Source organism: Sinohyriopsis cumingii, chromosome 4 (genome assembly GCF_028554795.1).
Source record: "Sinohyriopsis cumingii isolate HCF-2022 chromosome 4, ASM2855479v2, whole genome shotgun sequence".
NCBI lineage: Eukaryota > Metazoa > Mollusca > Bivalvia > Unionida > Unionidae > Sinohyriopsis > Sinohyriopsis cumingii.
The window spans coordinates 111,130,009-111,146,070 of record NC_142964.1 but is presented as its reverse complement, the minus strand read 5'-3'; positions in this window follow the sequence as shown (position 1 = coordinate 111,146,070).

The following is a 16,062-nucleotide window of genomic DNA, read 5'->3' as shown; positions in this document are numbered from 1 at the left end:
TCACACATCATGGGAAGGGTATAAAGGAATAATGGAGAGTGGTGTAATCAAAGAGTCTACAGACGAACTTCGTGACGCAGCATTCGGACGAGCTGTTTATCTGACAAAACTCGGTCCTAAAAGCACAGGAAAAGAAGTGATTTATAATAACTACGGCGATGCAGACAGAGTACTTTCAGCGTACAAGAATCGGGTTGAGATCATTCTTGAAGTTACTTTACCTGAGGAAAGCGTAGAACAGGTTGACGATGAAAGAAATATCTACATTCACAAGGGAAACATACCAAAGAGTGCAATCACTGCTGTATATAGGCGGGGTGACGACGGAAAGGCCGATCTATTAATAATTAAATAACGAATAAATAATGAGATAACACAATGGCTATTTATAAGAGTAATAAAGAGACAAGCTGGTAAATCTAGACTTGGATTAGATTACAAAGTCACTTAATATTGGAAATGGTTGGGAAGACCAATTCTATTTAGACACTGTGGAAAATCAATCACGATTCAAGAGAATGTCATCACTTCATCAACAAACATTTTTTTTTTCTTTTTAAAAGAAATGCAGAAACAACTTTAAAAAATAGGAAAGGGAATATCCACTGACACTTCGAAATTTTGTGTTTCCAAAGGAATGGTTTACAAAGGTTTTGCTCCATTTTAATTAGCGAAAGGAATTGCTTTGGATTGAATGCCACAATTTCTCATCTTGCACATAGCTGAACTAGTATGTCTTCTATATAATTCTTATAAATACGTCTTATTTTGTAATAAATACATCCATCATTTTTACAGTTACTAATGTTCGACAGGTGTTTTCCTTTTATTTCTTAGTCATATGTGTTTGGTACTTTCTGTCTTTTCAAATCTCTATCAACGTTACAAGTATTATTTATCTGTATATGCATGCTTGCAGTTACTCTGCCAGGTGATGAATACTTTGATCGAATGACAACGGAAGCAAATATTTGCCAACGGCTTTGGCAAGTTTGACAACAGCTTTGTTTAGTTTATTTTAGTCAGTCAGGTAAACACATCCCGGAAATGACAATCCAACAGTCGGTCAAGTAAACACATCCCCGAAATGACAATCCTAACAGTCGGTCAAGCACATACAAGTCAATACCGAGTAAACTACAAATGAATGAATTCAGCATATAAGATTTTGTACCTGTCCTAGAATGCTATCTTTCAGAATTGAACAAATGGCGAGGGTTGGAAATTTGTTTAAAAAAGAAGAACATTTTTACAGAAATAATAAAGATTTCTTCCAAGCTTTATAGTTTTCAAGAGAAAAGGGCGTTGCAACTGAGTCTATATGCTATTAATACTGACCTGGAGATAACACCAGCAGCTTTAAAATACTGATAAAATCATATGTATATGATTTACCTCACTTAAAACAAAATAAACTTCTAATTTGACGTGTTTTGATGTCATTTTGTGTAGCGAATAAATGGGAGACGAATGACAAATTTTCACGATCGAACAAATAGACATTTGTACAGATATAGTTCAATGAAAATATACCTGCAGACTTGTAGAGTGGAAATCAGTAAATATTATTTATATAATTATTAATCTAGTCCTCTTCTCAGATACCAAGGCTGAAATTTGGAATTGACAGGAATGGTTTGTACCTCGTGACGAAGTGAGAAAGTCCCGATGCAAAATAAAATGAAAGTGAGCTAGAAAAAGAATGACCTATAATTCTTTAATGAGTATTCCAATTAAAATTTTTTTCGAAGATAATTTTGGTTTCTATCTGAGGTGAACAGTTGGATTCTAAAACAAAAAAACCCCCTCAATAATAATAATAATGAGGTCAGCGATATTATATATATATATATATATATATATATATATATATATATATATATATATATATATATATATATATATATATATATATATAAAAATATAACATACAATATGCATACATGGTGGATGCATGTAGTCGTATATACCTACCTACCAACCTTCATGCCAACATGCATACAAGTATTGGCGTAATATGTAACTGTAAGCAACTTTTAAGGGTGTTTACGAAGTTTTTTTGAAAGTCATAGATAATGGAGAAAAGGGTAAATTAATGCGTAGTTTATTTCCCCTTTTCTTACTTATTCAGTCCTAATTTTTAAAATTGAAAATAAAAGCGTTTGAAAATTAAAGCCATTATTCCCGTTCTTTTACAATTTCTCCTGTGTTTGATTTTTCTTCAGTATATCACATTCCATAGATTATAATCCAGATCCGAAATGTATATCAAAGCGTAAAACATGCGTTAATTTAAAAACAACACCACACATTATTTTCAACGTGCCTGAACACCTGTGAATTACGTGGTAATGTTAAAATGGTACGGGTCCTTCGACAAGTACAGCATGACTCAATTTGTATGCTTTAGTTCTGTCGTACCTGCATGAAAGAATATTACCAAAGAGGTTAGAGAATAGAGGAGGGGTATGTTTGGTCGAAGGGTCATGGTGCTGGTGCGTGCAGACAATGTGATGGATTCCGTTATCTGACCTATATTGTTATAATATTCTTTCTCCATATTAACAAACAATTCATTCATATTATCCAGATGTAGTACTTTCCGCTCTGTATGGTGTATATTTAGTGGAGAGGACGAATCACACACGATGTAGGCCATCAAACATAACTAGCAATTACTCCTATAGTCCTTATACAATGTGACCTATGATTGATGTGAAGCGCTTAATGTGCTTTATTTTCGTACACGCATCATTATCAGATTCAGTTCGATAAATCAAGAGTTTTCCAAGCATTGGAGTCCCATTTAAAGTAAAATACTGTTTTTAAACACAGCATTAATTGTGTTTGCTTTACAGATGGGTACAATGTCTCAGATTGGAAACAGTCTTGATAATGTAATTAGTCACATCCCAACTATCAGTAGTAATGGGGGACCTTTGGAGATCATTGGGAACTTTACCTTTTAAAAAGTGAATATTAAATCTAGGGACAAGCAAATTGCTAGGGTGAATATAGAAACGAGGGACAATGGGAATTTAACATGGTGAGGCAGACTAAGGACAAGAAAATGGAACATGGGTGAAGTCAAGGCACTGGACACTAGGGAAAAATAGAAAGTGCTGCAAGTGGCTGACCTCAATTGGGCGGACTATTGTAACAATATTCGAGTTGACCTCAATACACATTACTGTAGGTAGGTATGGAAAAGGTTATTTGAAATGGATTATAGGGACAAAGGGGTTTATAGGACAAATAAAACTTAGACATACATAAACAAACAAAAAAAAAAACATACGCAAAGAAACAAATGCTCATAGAACACAAAGACAAAACTTTTTGGGGGTAAAAGTGAAAGTGTATATATTTTCAAGGTAAGGAAGTGACCCTGAAAAAGGTCGTTTGGGGTTCTTCTCTTGTATGGAAATCCTATGGTGAAACCTTGGTATATATTTATAGCCTCAGTTTGTAGATCATTCCCATGGAAAAATCCTGGTATGTATTTATAGCAACAACTTGTATGAAATCCTATGGAAAAAAACACTAGTATCTATTTATAATCTTATCTTGTAGGAAATACTTTAGAAAAGCCGAATTATATATTTATAGCCTCAATACGTAGCTGTGCTACAAGTAGATGACCTCAATTGGAAGTTGACATAGTAACAGTGTTCGACCTGACCTCAGTAGGTAAGTATGGGAAATTCTATGTTAAACGGATTAAAGAGTTAATAGGAGGTGGGCTCAATGGCCTCAGAAAGGGTTTTAGGGACAAAGGGATTATAAAGTGTTTTTTTGAGACAAACAAAACACGGACATACACACAAAAGAGCCTCCAAACACACAATCCAAAACGCCGTGTATTAGCTTAGAATGTAGGAGAAGAATATGAAAATAGACAAAATGCTATCCATAATTTCACAAAAATACCATCCATCACACAAACTATTCCATTCAACACTCATTACGCAGACTATCCCAATCGCCTAGTGTTCTCTTAAACTTTAAGAGGAGGAGATGAAATCTCCCAAACATACCCTCAAACACCAACTATACCATCCAACACCTCATAAAATTACTATCCATTACATAATCTTTGCCATCAATCACCCCCACACTCGCTATCCCAACATGCTCTGTGTTAGCTTAGGGCGCATGAGGAGATGAAAGCCAAAAAGTATGCTATCCATCACATCATAAAAAACTATCCATCACACTACTATACCATCAAACGTTCCAAGCTCTTCCCTAAATCTTCCAATGCTCTTCTGGAGATAAGAGCATTTCAGTAGCATTTGGAAAGCTTTAACATAATAATCAACGTCCGTCTTATGCATGAAGAGTTTTGAGGTAATATGTCAACTGACTCGATTTGGGAATAGAATCGGAAGACCCTTGTAAGATTTACTAAAGTACATTCGAGGATTGCTCTTGCTCTGCTATACTTCTTCCAGTTCATCTAGCTCTGAAGACGTTAACGAGATACATATTTTTCTTTTGGAATCTTACTTCTTATAACGTATTGCCAAATGCTTTTCGCTAAGTATATAAATGCTCTTAAGATTTACTAGCGTTAGGGAAATTTGGAAGAAAATTATGATAAGTCCTAACTTTTGTCACGTACCTGAACTGTTTTGATTTGATATTTCAACTGATGCCAATAGGGGTTATCATTGGAAATGTATTAGCAATACGTTAGAATACTTAAATGAAGCAAACAAGAGTTATATACCGTTATCGTCTTTATTTGTTTGTAATTATGGTTTTGCTCCACTATAACTCATCGAATCATTATAACACTTGAAAATGTTAACGAGATACAGATCTTGCTTGGGAATAATATTTCTTCTTAAATGACAACTAAGGCTCTTAAAATGCTCTTCTGGAGTAAACCTTTAGCATAAGAACCAACGTTCGTCGTATGCCTGAAGAGTTGTCCCGATTTGGGACTTTGAAGACTTTTGTAAGAATTAACTAAGGGCATTTGAGGAATGCTGTTGCTCAGCTATTATTCTTCCACTTCATTTAGCTCTTAAAGACGTTAACGAGATACTTATCTTCCTTTGGAATCTAACTTGTTGTAACGTATTGGCAAATGCTCTTCGCTAACTATATAAATGCGCTTCAAGATATACGAGCATTAGGGAAGTTTGGATGTAAATTAGTATAATTTAGGAGTCCCAACTTTTGTCACAATCCTAAACTGTTTTGATTTGATATTTCAAATGACGCCAATATGGGAGATCATTTGAAACGTATTCGCCAACAATACGTTTGAAGAATAAAGTGAAACAACCAAGATTTATATACCGTTATGGTCCTTAAGGGTTATTTATAATGCTGTTGCTCCACTGTAACTCTTCCAATGATTTTTACACTTGAAAATTGTCTTCTTAAATGGTGACTAAAACTCTTCCTTAACTCGTCCAATGCTCTTTTGGAGTTAAGAGCATTTGAAGAGCATTTAGAACGCTTGAGCGTAAGAACAAACGTTCGTCTAATGACTGAGGAGTTTTGAGGTAATAAACAACTGACCCAATTTTGGAATGCCATTGGAAGACTTTTGCAAGATTTACTAAAGGACATTTGAGGATTGCTGTTGCTCTGCTATAAGTCTTCCGTTACATTTAGCTCTTGATGACGTGAACGAGATACATACCTTCCTTTGCAATCTTACTTGTTGTAACGTATTGGCAAATGCTCTTCGCTAACTATATAAATGTTCTTCAAAATGTACGAGCGTTAGGGAATTTTGGAAGAAAATTAGGATAAGTCCTAACTTTTGTCACGTACCTGAACTGTTTTGATTTGATATTTCAGCTGTCGGAAATAGAGGATATCATTGGAAACGAATTAGCCAATAAGTTTTAATAATTAAGTGAAGGAAGCAAGATTTGTATACCGTTATCGGCTTAGTTGTTTGTTACTATGCTGTTGCTCCACTATAACTCTTCCAATCATTTTAACATTTGAAAATTTTAACGATCTTCCTTAGGAATAATAATAAGATGACTAAAGCCTTTCCCTAACTCTTCCAATGCTTTTCTGGTTTAAAGATCATTTCGGCATTTGAAAAATCTTTAGCATAAGATGCAACGTTCGACGCATGCCTGAAGAGTTGACACGAATTGTTAATAGAACTGGAAGACTCTTGTAAGATTTACCAAAGGGCTTTTGAGGATTGCTTTAGCTCAGCTATAATTCTTCCAGCTCATTTATCTTTTGAAGACGTTAACGATATACACATCTTCCTTTGGAATCTTACTGGCAAATGCTCCTCGCTATATATAAGTGCTCTCTAAGATTTACTAGTGTCACGGAATATTGGCAGTAAATTAGGATAATTCCTAACTTTTGTCACAATCATGAACTGTTTTGATTAGATATTTCAACTGACGCCAATAGGGGAGATCACTTGAAACGTCTTAGCCAATACGTTAGAAGAATTAAATGAAGCTACCAAGATTTATATACCGATATAGTCCTTAAGGGTTTGTTATAATGCTGTTGCTCCTTTGTAACTCTTCCAATCATTTTTACACTTGAAAATGTTAACGGGATACAGATCTTCCTTAAGAATACTAATTCTTCTTAAATGGTGACTATAGCTCTTTCCTAACTCTTTCAATGCTCATCTCGAGTTAAGATCATTTCAAGAGCATTTGAAAAGGTTGAGGATAACTACCAACGATCGTGTTTTGCCTGACGAGTTTTGAGGTGATATGTCAACTGACCCGACTTTGGAATCCCATTGGACGACTATTGCAAGATTTGCTAAAGGACATTAGAGGATTGCTGTTGCTATGCTATGATTCTTACACTTCATCTAGCTCTTGAAGACCGTAACGAGATACATATCTTCCTTTGTAATCTTACTTCTTGTAACGTTCTGGCAAATGCTCCTCGCTAACTAAATAAACGCTCTTCAAGATTTACGAATATTAGGGAATTTTGGAAGAAAGTTAGGATAAGTCCTAACTCTTGTCACGTACCTGAAATGTTTTGATTTGATATTTCAACTGACGCCAATAGGGGATATCATTGGACACGTATTACCCAATACGTTTCAGTAATTAAGTGATTCGAGCAAGATTTACATACCTTTATCGTCTTTGAGTGTTTGTTATCATTCTGTTGATTCCCTATAACTCTTCCAATCGTTTTAATACTTGAAAATGTTAACGAGATACAGCTCTTCCTTGGGAATAATAATTGTTCTTAAATTACGACTAAAGCTCTTCCCTAACTCTTCCAATGCTCTTCAGGAGTTATGAGCATTTCAGTAGCATTTGGAAAGCTTTAGCATAATAACCAACGTCCGTCTTATGCATGAAGAGTTTTGAGGTAATATGTAAACTGACCCGATTTGGGAATATAATTCGAAGACTTTTGTAAGAATTAACTAAGGGCATTTGAGGAATGCTGTTGCTCAGCGATAATTCTTCCAGTCCATTTAGCTCTTGATGACTTTAACGAGATACTTATCTTCCTTTGGAATCTAACTTGTTGTAACGTATTAGCAAACGCTCTTCGCTATCTATATAAATGCGCTTCAAGATTTACGAGCTTTAGGGAAGTTTGGAAGTAAATTAGGATAAGTCCTAACTTTTGTCACATGCCTGAAATGTTTTGATGTGATATTTCAACGGACGCTAATAAGGGACATCACTTGAAACGTTTTAGCCCATAAGTTACAAAAATTAAGTAAAGCGACCAAGATTTATATACCGTTATGGTCCTATGGGTTAGTTATAATGCTGTTACTCCACTACTCTTCCAATCACTTTTACACTTGAAAATGTTATCGGGATACAGATATTTCTTAGGAATGAAAATTATTTTTAGATGGCGACTAAAGCTCTTTCCCAACTCCTCCAATACTCTTCTGGAGTTAAGAGCATTTCAAAAGCATTTGGATAACTTGAGTATTTGAACCAACGTTCGTCTTATGTCTGAAGAATTTTGAGGTAATATGTCAACTGACCCGATATGGGGATATAATTAGAAGACTCTTGCAAGATTTACTAAAGGACATTTGAGGATTGCTGTTGCTCTGCTATCATTCTTCCAGATCATTTTGCTCTTGAAGACGTTAACGAGATACAAATCTTCCTTTTGAATCTTACTTCTTGTAACGTATTGGCAAATGCTCTTCGCCAACTATATAATTGCTCGTCAGGAGTTTCAAGCGTTTGGAAATTTTGGAAGAAAATTAGGATGAGTCCTAACTTTTGTCACATACCTGAACTGTTTTGATTTGATATTTCAACAGAAGCCAGTAGGGAATATCATTGGAAACGTAATGGACAATACGTTTCAATAATTAAGTGAAGGAGGCAAAATTTATATACCGTAATCGTCTTTAAGTGTTTGTTAATATGCTGTTGATTCACTATGACTCTTCCAATCATTTTAACACTTAAAAATGCTAACGAGATAAAGATGTTTCTTAGGAATAATAATTGTACCTAAATCACGATTAAAGCTCTTCCCTGGCTCTCCAAATGATCTTCTGGAGTTAAAAGTATTTCAATAGCATTTGAGAAGCTTAGCATAAGAACCAACCTACGTCTTATGCCTGAAGCGTTGACACGATTTGGAAATTGACTTGGAAGACTTTTGTTTCATTTACTAAATTACATTTGAGGATTGCTGTTGCTCATCTATAATTCTTCCAGTCCATTTAGCTCTTGAAGAAGTTAAAGAGATACATATCTTCCTTTGGAATCTTACTTCTTGTAACGTATTAGCAAATGCTCTTCGCTAGCTGTATAAATGCTCTTCAAGATTTACGAGCGTTAGGGAAGTTTGGAAGAAAATTAGGATAAGTTCCAAATTTTGTAACATACCTTAACTGTTTTGATTTGATATTTCAACTGATTCCAATAAGGGAAATCTTTGGAAACGTATTCGCTATCTATATAAATGCTCTTCAAGATTTAGGATAGTTAGGGAGTTTTTTGGAAGAAAATTTGGATTTGGATATTTCAACTGGCGCCAATAGGGGATATCATTGGAGACGTATTAGCCAATAAGTTAGAATAATTAAGTGAAGCAAACAAGATTTATATACCGTTTTAGTCTTTAATGATGTGTTAGTATGCTGTTGCTCCACTATATCTCTTCCAATCATATTAACACTTGCAAATGATACCGGGATGCAGATCTTCGTTAGGAATACGAATTCATCTTACGTTACGACTAAAGCTCTTCCCTAACTCTTCCAATGCTCTTCTGGAGTTCGGAGCATTTCAAGAGCATTTCAATAGCTTTAACCAACGTTAGCATTTGAAAAGTTATAGAATATGAACCAACTTTTGTCTTATGCCTAAAGAGTTGACCAGATTTGATAATATAATTGGAAGACTTTTGTAAGAATTACAAAAGGGCATCTGAGGATAGCTGTTATCTCTTGAAGACGTAAACGAGATACATATCTTACATTGGAATCTTACTTCTTGCAAAATATTGGCAAATGCACTTGCTAACTACAAAAATGTTCTTCAAGATTTACGCGTCTAGGGAATTTTGGAAGAAAATTAGGATATGTTCTAACTTTTGTCTGATACCTGAACTGTTTTGATTTGATATTGCAGCTGACGCCAATAAGGCAGATCATTGGAAACGTATTAGCCAATACGTGACAACTATTCAGTGAAGGATGCGAGATTTATATACCGTTATTGTTTTTAATGGATAGTTATTATGCTGTAGCTCCGCTCTAACTCTTTCAGTCATTTTAACCCTTGAAAATGTTAACGGCATAACGATCTTCCTTAGCAATACGAATTCGTCGTAAATGACGACTAAAGCTCTTGGCAAACTCTTCCAATGGTCTTCGGGCACATACTCCTCGCTGACTATATAAATGCTCTTCAAGATTTACGAGCGTTAGGGAATTTTGGGAGGAAATTAGGATGAGTCCTAACTTTTGTCTCATACCTGAACTGTTTTGATTTGATATTTCAACTGACGTTAAAATGTTAACAGGATAGAGATCTTTGTTAGGAATAATAATTCTTCTTAAATGACGACTAATGCTGTTCCCAAACTCTTCCAACGCTCTTATGGATATATATATATATATATATATATATATATATATATATATATATATATATATATATATATATATATATATATATATATATATATATATATATATATATATATATATATATATATATATATATATATAACGATTTGCGCTCGCGTAAGGACATTTATGGGATGTGTGATTGGGTCTACAATTTCCCGCCAGATTTGTCGGGTAACGCGCTGTCAAGGGCCAATATATTTAAAGCTTTTAATCACGTGTTCTGCCTGGCCAATCGCAATACTCGCTACGGCAACGCGCGGAGGGATTCTTTTTGATAAGGACTGCGGCTTCAGTTGAGCCTGGAATTTGGACCGAGTGGAATAGTCCTGGAAGTTAAGTATTTACTTACATTAACTTGTTTCCATTCCGCAAATTCTGCTAACGTTTCTTTTATTATACATTATGTCTCACTCATACTGGGTCATTCCATCTGTAAAATATTGCAGTATCATTTGAAATCAGAAATAGACGATGTATTGCGTCCCGATTTTAATATTCGGCGCTATTCTAAAATTTATATGCATGGGGTTGGGGCAGAATAGTCGACACAATTATCTGGCTCGATCTTTCTGTCGTACGCAACTTTAAATCAGAGAACCATAAATTTAAACGTATATATACTTCCCATCGTCTCGTGCATGAGGTACCATTTTCAAGGCCTTGAAAGTTTGGGAAAATCAAGCTGATTACTCTGGGGTCTTTAAAAGTATTTGAAAATTGAAATAAACTCAAACATTTTAATTTCTTTCCTTAATCACAAATAAAATTGTCCAATGTTGTTAGATTTAGATGTAGTAGAGTTTTTTCTAGTTTCTTTCTTTTGAAGACCCGTTCAGTTTCATTTAATCATTAAACAATATTATATTATTTTGCATTCTTTGTTTTCTCATATACAATAAATGTTAGCGAACGTAGGTCTTGGAAATCTATGTTTGTGGTCCTTGTTTTGGAACGTCTTTGAATTCGTCATTCTTAAATTCGGTATGAACCCTGTGATACGCTTTTTTTCTGTCTTTGTGTACCTTTGTTATGTTGTGTCGATTATGGACGAAACGTTGTAACATATTGGAAGATTGCATTTTCTATCAATGGTCGGTCGGAGGAGCCGTTTGTGGAATGATAACAAACATTTCCAACATGATGGTGTCATACTTTAATACTTTAGGATTGTTCGAACTTTGTCGCCCAATTTTCGGTCCTTTCGTTCTGCATAATTGTGTTGACAAGTGGTCTTTCGGTTTGGTTGGTTTGTTCATCAATCGGATTGACAATGTAAGTGCGCTTTCTTGATTTGACTTTACATGATTTTGTGAGGTCTTGTGTGGCTTTCTCGGGCTCAGCAGTATTTAGTTGGACCCTGTTATTTTAATTGGTTCCGTAACACTGGATTCTATGTTAGCCTTCTGCTTCACAGTTGATTCCGTATTACTGGCTTGTTTGTTTACCAGTTGGTTCCGTACCACTGGAAATTTTTTTGATTACCAGTTGGTTCCGTACCACTGGATTGTATGATTACCAGTTGATTCCGTATCACTGGCCTGTGTGTTTACCAGTTGGTTCCGTACCACTGGATTTTGTGATTACCAGTTGGTTCCGTACCACTGGATTTTATGATTACCATTTGATTCCGTATCACTGGCATTTGTGTTTACCAGTTGGTTCCGTACCACTGGATTTTTTGATTACCAGTTGATTCCGTATCACTGGCATTTGTGTTTTACCAGTTGGTTCCGTACCACTGGAGTTTTTGATTACCAGTTGATTCCGTATCACTGGCATTTGTGTTTTACCAGTTGGTTCCGTACCACTGGATTTTTTTTTGATTATCAGTTGATTCCGTATCACTGGCCTGTGTGTTTACCAGTTGGTTCCGTACCATTGGATTGTATGTTTAACATTTGATTCCGTATCAGTGACATGTGTATTTACCAGTTGGTTCCTTACGTTTTACGGTTGCTACGAGTTTCATGCTTGGCGTACTTGGGTCCCGCACCTCACTAATTGACACGTGATTAGTCATTCATGCTTTCTTTTTCCAACACTTCGTTCCGTGTTAATGGGTATTGTGTTTCCAAGCTCGTTTAGGCCCACTGACCTGTAATTGTTCTGTTGATACTGGTGATGTTGCATTCCGCACCTTAAAACAATGACCCATACTTTTCATAACGTTCAAATTTGGTTCTTTTCTTCATTTTTTCTTTCTTCATATTAGCAAGTTTGTGCCTCATCCCACTACAGTGAATAGTGGTGTTCATAACATTACAATAAAGGTTATTCATTTGCAACGATTACTACGTAGTAATACACTGAAATGTATGTAAATAACTTTTTCTGGCATTCGTTACAGCATGCCCCTTACATAGAGGGCTGCGTTGCAAATGGCAGTGAAGAGAGCCAGACAATCAAAGTCCAAAATCCAAGAGGCGGTGAATAGGTCTATAAAGAAGGCACCATTGTCAACGCCAACGGCCGCCATCCCTCAACCTGGATCATCTAGCGAAGGGGCTTGGATGGACCCCAATCTTCTTAATGTTATAACGCAAGAGGTCTCCGACAGGCTCACCACCCATGTGACACAGGAGATCCATGCCAAATATGATCAGCTTGTAGCTATGCGCAGAACGTCCATGGAAAATGGTCCACAAACTGGGTTTCAACTTGGACCCTCCGTAGCAACAGACAACAAACCAGCAACATCCATGGTCTCCCGCGCCATAGTGGAAACTAAGGCTTCACTTACAGGTACAGCGGTGGATACAGGTAACGTTGTCCAAATCGTTTCTGCCTCCGGGGGCATTCACAATGAAAATGTGTACGCTCGTCGTTTACTCCGTCAACTCTAATCCCTGATAAAGTTAAGGCAAACAAATGGGCGGACTCATACATAGGTTTTTCTACCCTTATGAATAACTCGCAGGATGTTAGTTTCAAATTTCAGTTAGATACGCACAGTACTGGCCCTGAACTTAGCATTGTTCCAAAAAATAGGAACGTCCATATCGCAGTAGGCTCGCTACATGTATAAAACACCTGGGTAGGGGGATTTTATGGCAAAAACAGACATATCAAATGCTTCCATATTCTTCAGATTTGTCCCATGCAATATCATTGTTTGGGCTTTTTGTGGTGGAACATGTATTGTTTTGACAAATGATTACCAATGGGTTGTAGTTCCAGTTGCAAGATATTTGAGACCTTTTGCAATTATCTTCAATGCGAACACAAAGTTACGTATAACATACATGACGCATATTTTGGACGAGTTTTGATACTAGGTGCAACTCGTGTCCAATACCAGCAGAAGCTCGATCTCTTCCTGACTGTATGTGCCGACATCGGCGTTACTATGGCTGCGGATAAAACATTTCCTCCGTCAACAACGATGCTGTAACTCTGATACGAACTGGATTTCGTGAGAATGGAGGTTCGCCTTCTCACGGACAGACTAGAAAAATGTAATACATTCTTACATTTATATCTTGCTTGAAATAAAATTACCCTCAAGGGGTTGCAATCCATCATATGTACTCTTAACTTTTCTTGCGCGGTTGTTTTGCCGCGACAAGCTTTTCTTAGGCGACTCATCAACTTGACAATTGGCATCGCAAAACCACATTAGATTAACAAAAGATGTAAAGGAAGATTTAAGGGACTGGCAAAACTTTTTAACCGGTTTTAACGGTAGATCCTTATTATTACCTGACATTTGGCTGACCTCCGACATGTTGGACTTTTACACAGATGTTTCTGCCTCAGTCGGATACAGTGCCATCCGGGTCACACACTATTTCTATGGCATCTGGGATCAGACATGGGCATATCAAAATATAACGCTTCTAGAATTATACCCCATCGTTCTGGCAGTTGTGGTCTAGGGAGAACACTTATCCAATAAATGTATCTATTTCCACACTGACAATCAAGCCTTAGTTGAAACCATAAACAAACCATCTTCTAATGACACAAAAATCATGCATTTCCAGGGCTGAGCAAATATTTGTTTTGACCACTAGTCCAGGACAAGTGGTTTCAGAAATTCACTTGTCCCACCTTTCTCATCACTATCCTCACCTTACTTTTCACTAGCCCCACCTTACTTTTCACTGGTCCCAAAATGGCAATCACTTGCCGAGATTTGATGAGACGTATGTATTTAATCCATAGAAAAGAAGAAGGAAAAAAAAACGAAATAATATACAACATAATTATTTCTTAAAAAAATTTAATTTTTCAAAACATTGGTTGTTGTACATTTCGCTTCTTCGGGTTCATGCATATATGTTTTAGCTGATGGATTTGAAAATATGTCTATGTATATGTCTGACACCTGCACTAAGCCAGCAGTTGATAGCAAACTTGTACTCTTGCCTTAAATTACATATCTTGGTCAGGGCATGACATACACTGGGGAAGCTGGCTTGGACGCTATATAAAGGGTTCTCATCGGACGATTTGACCGTGTTCTCTCTATCAGTTTAAATAATCAATATGGCCTTTTCAGATGCATTTGAGAAATGCATAAGGTTAGGTAGAAAGGTTTCAGCTTTGTAACCCTTTAATCACTTTTTCTAAGATCGCCATTGCGCCTTGTGCTAATTCCTCTTTCAGGTCTCGTGGGTTTACAGACTTAGAACCATAGGCATTGACCGTGCTTTGCTGGGATATCATTCACTCGACCCGGACTAATCTGTGTCTACCTACCTTTTCGACCGCCAGGAGCTTACGAGGGTACTCTAACAGCTCCGGAAGACCAACAGGGCATTCAGGAAGTACGCGCCTCCGTTTTAAAGTTTCTTCCCAATCCTCCATACATGCTGGATATATCCTAACTAGCGGGGAGTATGAGGGTGCTCAACTGCCCTGGCAATACAGAATTCATTGGTTTAATTTTGATCAACATTTATCTTTTCTTTGATGCTGGACACTTTTGTTATTTGCCCCACCCTCCTTTTTGTGGCTGCCAGAAATACAGCAAGCTCTATTTGCTGTATTTCTGTTTATGGCGGTTGCAGCCTCAAAAAATTGTTCAATTTCTTAGCACGTTTACGCTATAAATTAAAAGTAGTGAAAGGGGTCACCCTACGTACAATGGGAATTAGCATTACAGGGACCCCTGGGTCACTCTACGTACAATGGAAATTTAACATGGCGAAAAATCGTGGGTCACTCTACGTACAAGGGGAATTTAACATGGCAATAAATCGTGGGTCACTCTACGTACAAGGGGAATTTAACATGGCAATAAATCGTGGGTCACTCTACGTACAAGGGGAATTTAACATGGCAATAAATCGTGGGTCACTCTACGTACAAGGGGAATTTAACATGGGATTTTTTTTTTAAATTTTAAAAAAAAATTTTTAAAAAAGGGGTAGGCAATGGAAAGACTATCTCTTTTCGAGATATATGGCTGGCCCTGAAAAGGGCCTTTGGGTTTTTCTTCTTCTTCTAATTTCTTCTTTTCCTCCACCAAGTTCTTATTTTATCTCCTACACTCTTCTTCTCTTTCTTTTTTTTCTTCTCCTCCTCTTCATTCTTCTTCTCTTCCTCCTCTTCTTTCTTCCTCTTTTCATTTTCTTCTTCTTTTTCAATTTTTTCGTTCCAATTGCGTATTCTTATTCTTTCCTCTTCATCCTCCTTCTCCTCCTTGATCTCTTTCATGACACCACTAATCTTGTCCTTTGCTTTCCTTAAGTTATTAATTTCCATCTTCACACGATGGGGACTATAGGAATAATGGTCTTCAACCAGTCTTAATAGCATCTGTTCCATTATTCCTAAGTTGTCTAAAACGTCTTGCAAGGTTTGTATTTTGTCGATTTGGTTTGACGCCATCTTCTTTTTATTCTTTGCAGAATGGTTTGAACAACGAACACTGTGGGTTCTTATAGTGAAAGCGCGAACGTGAAGGAAAACATCCCCCTAAAAAACATAAATTTGATCGTACCTAGATCATGACTAAC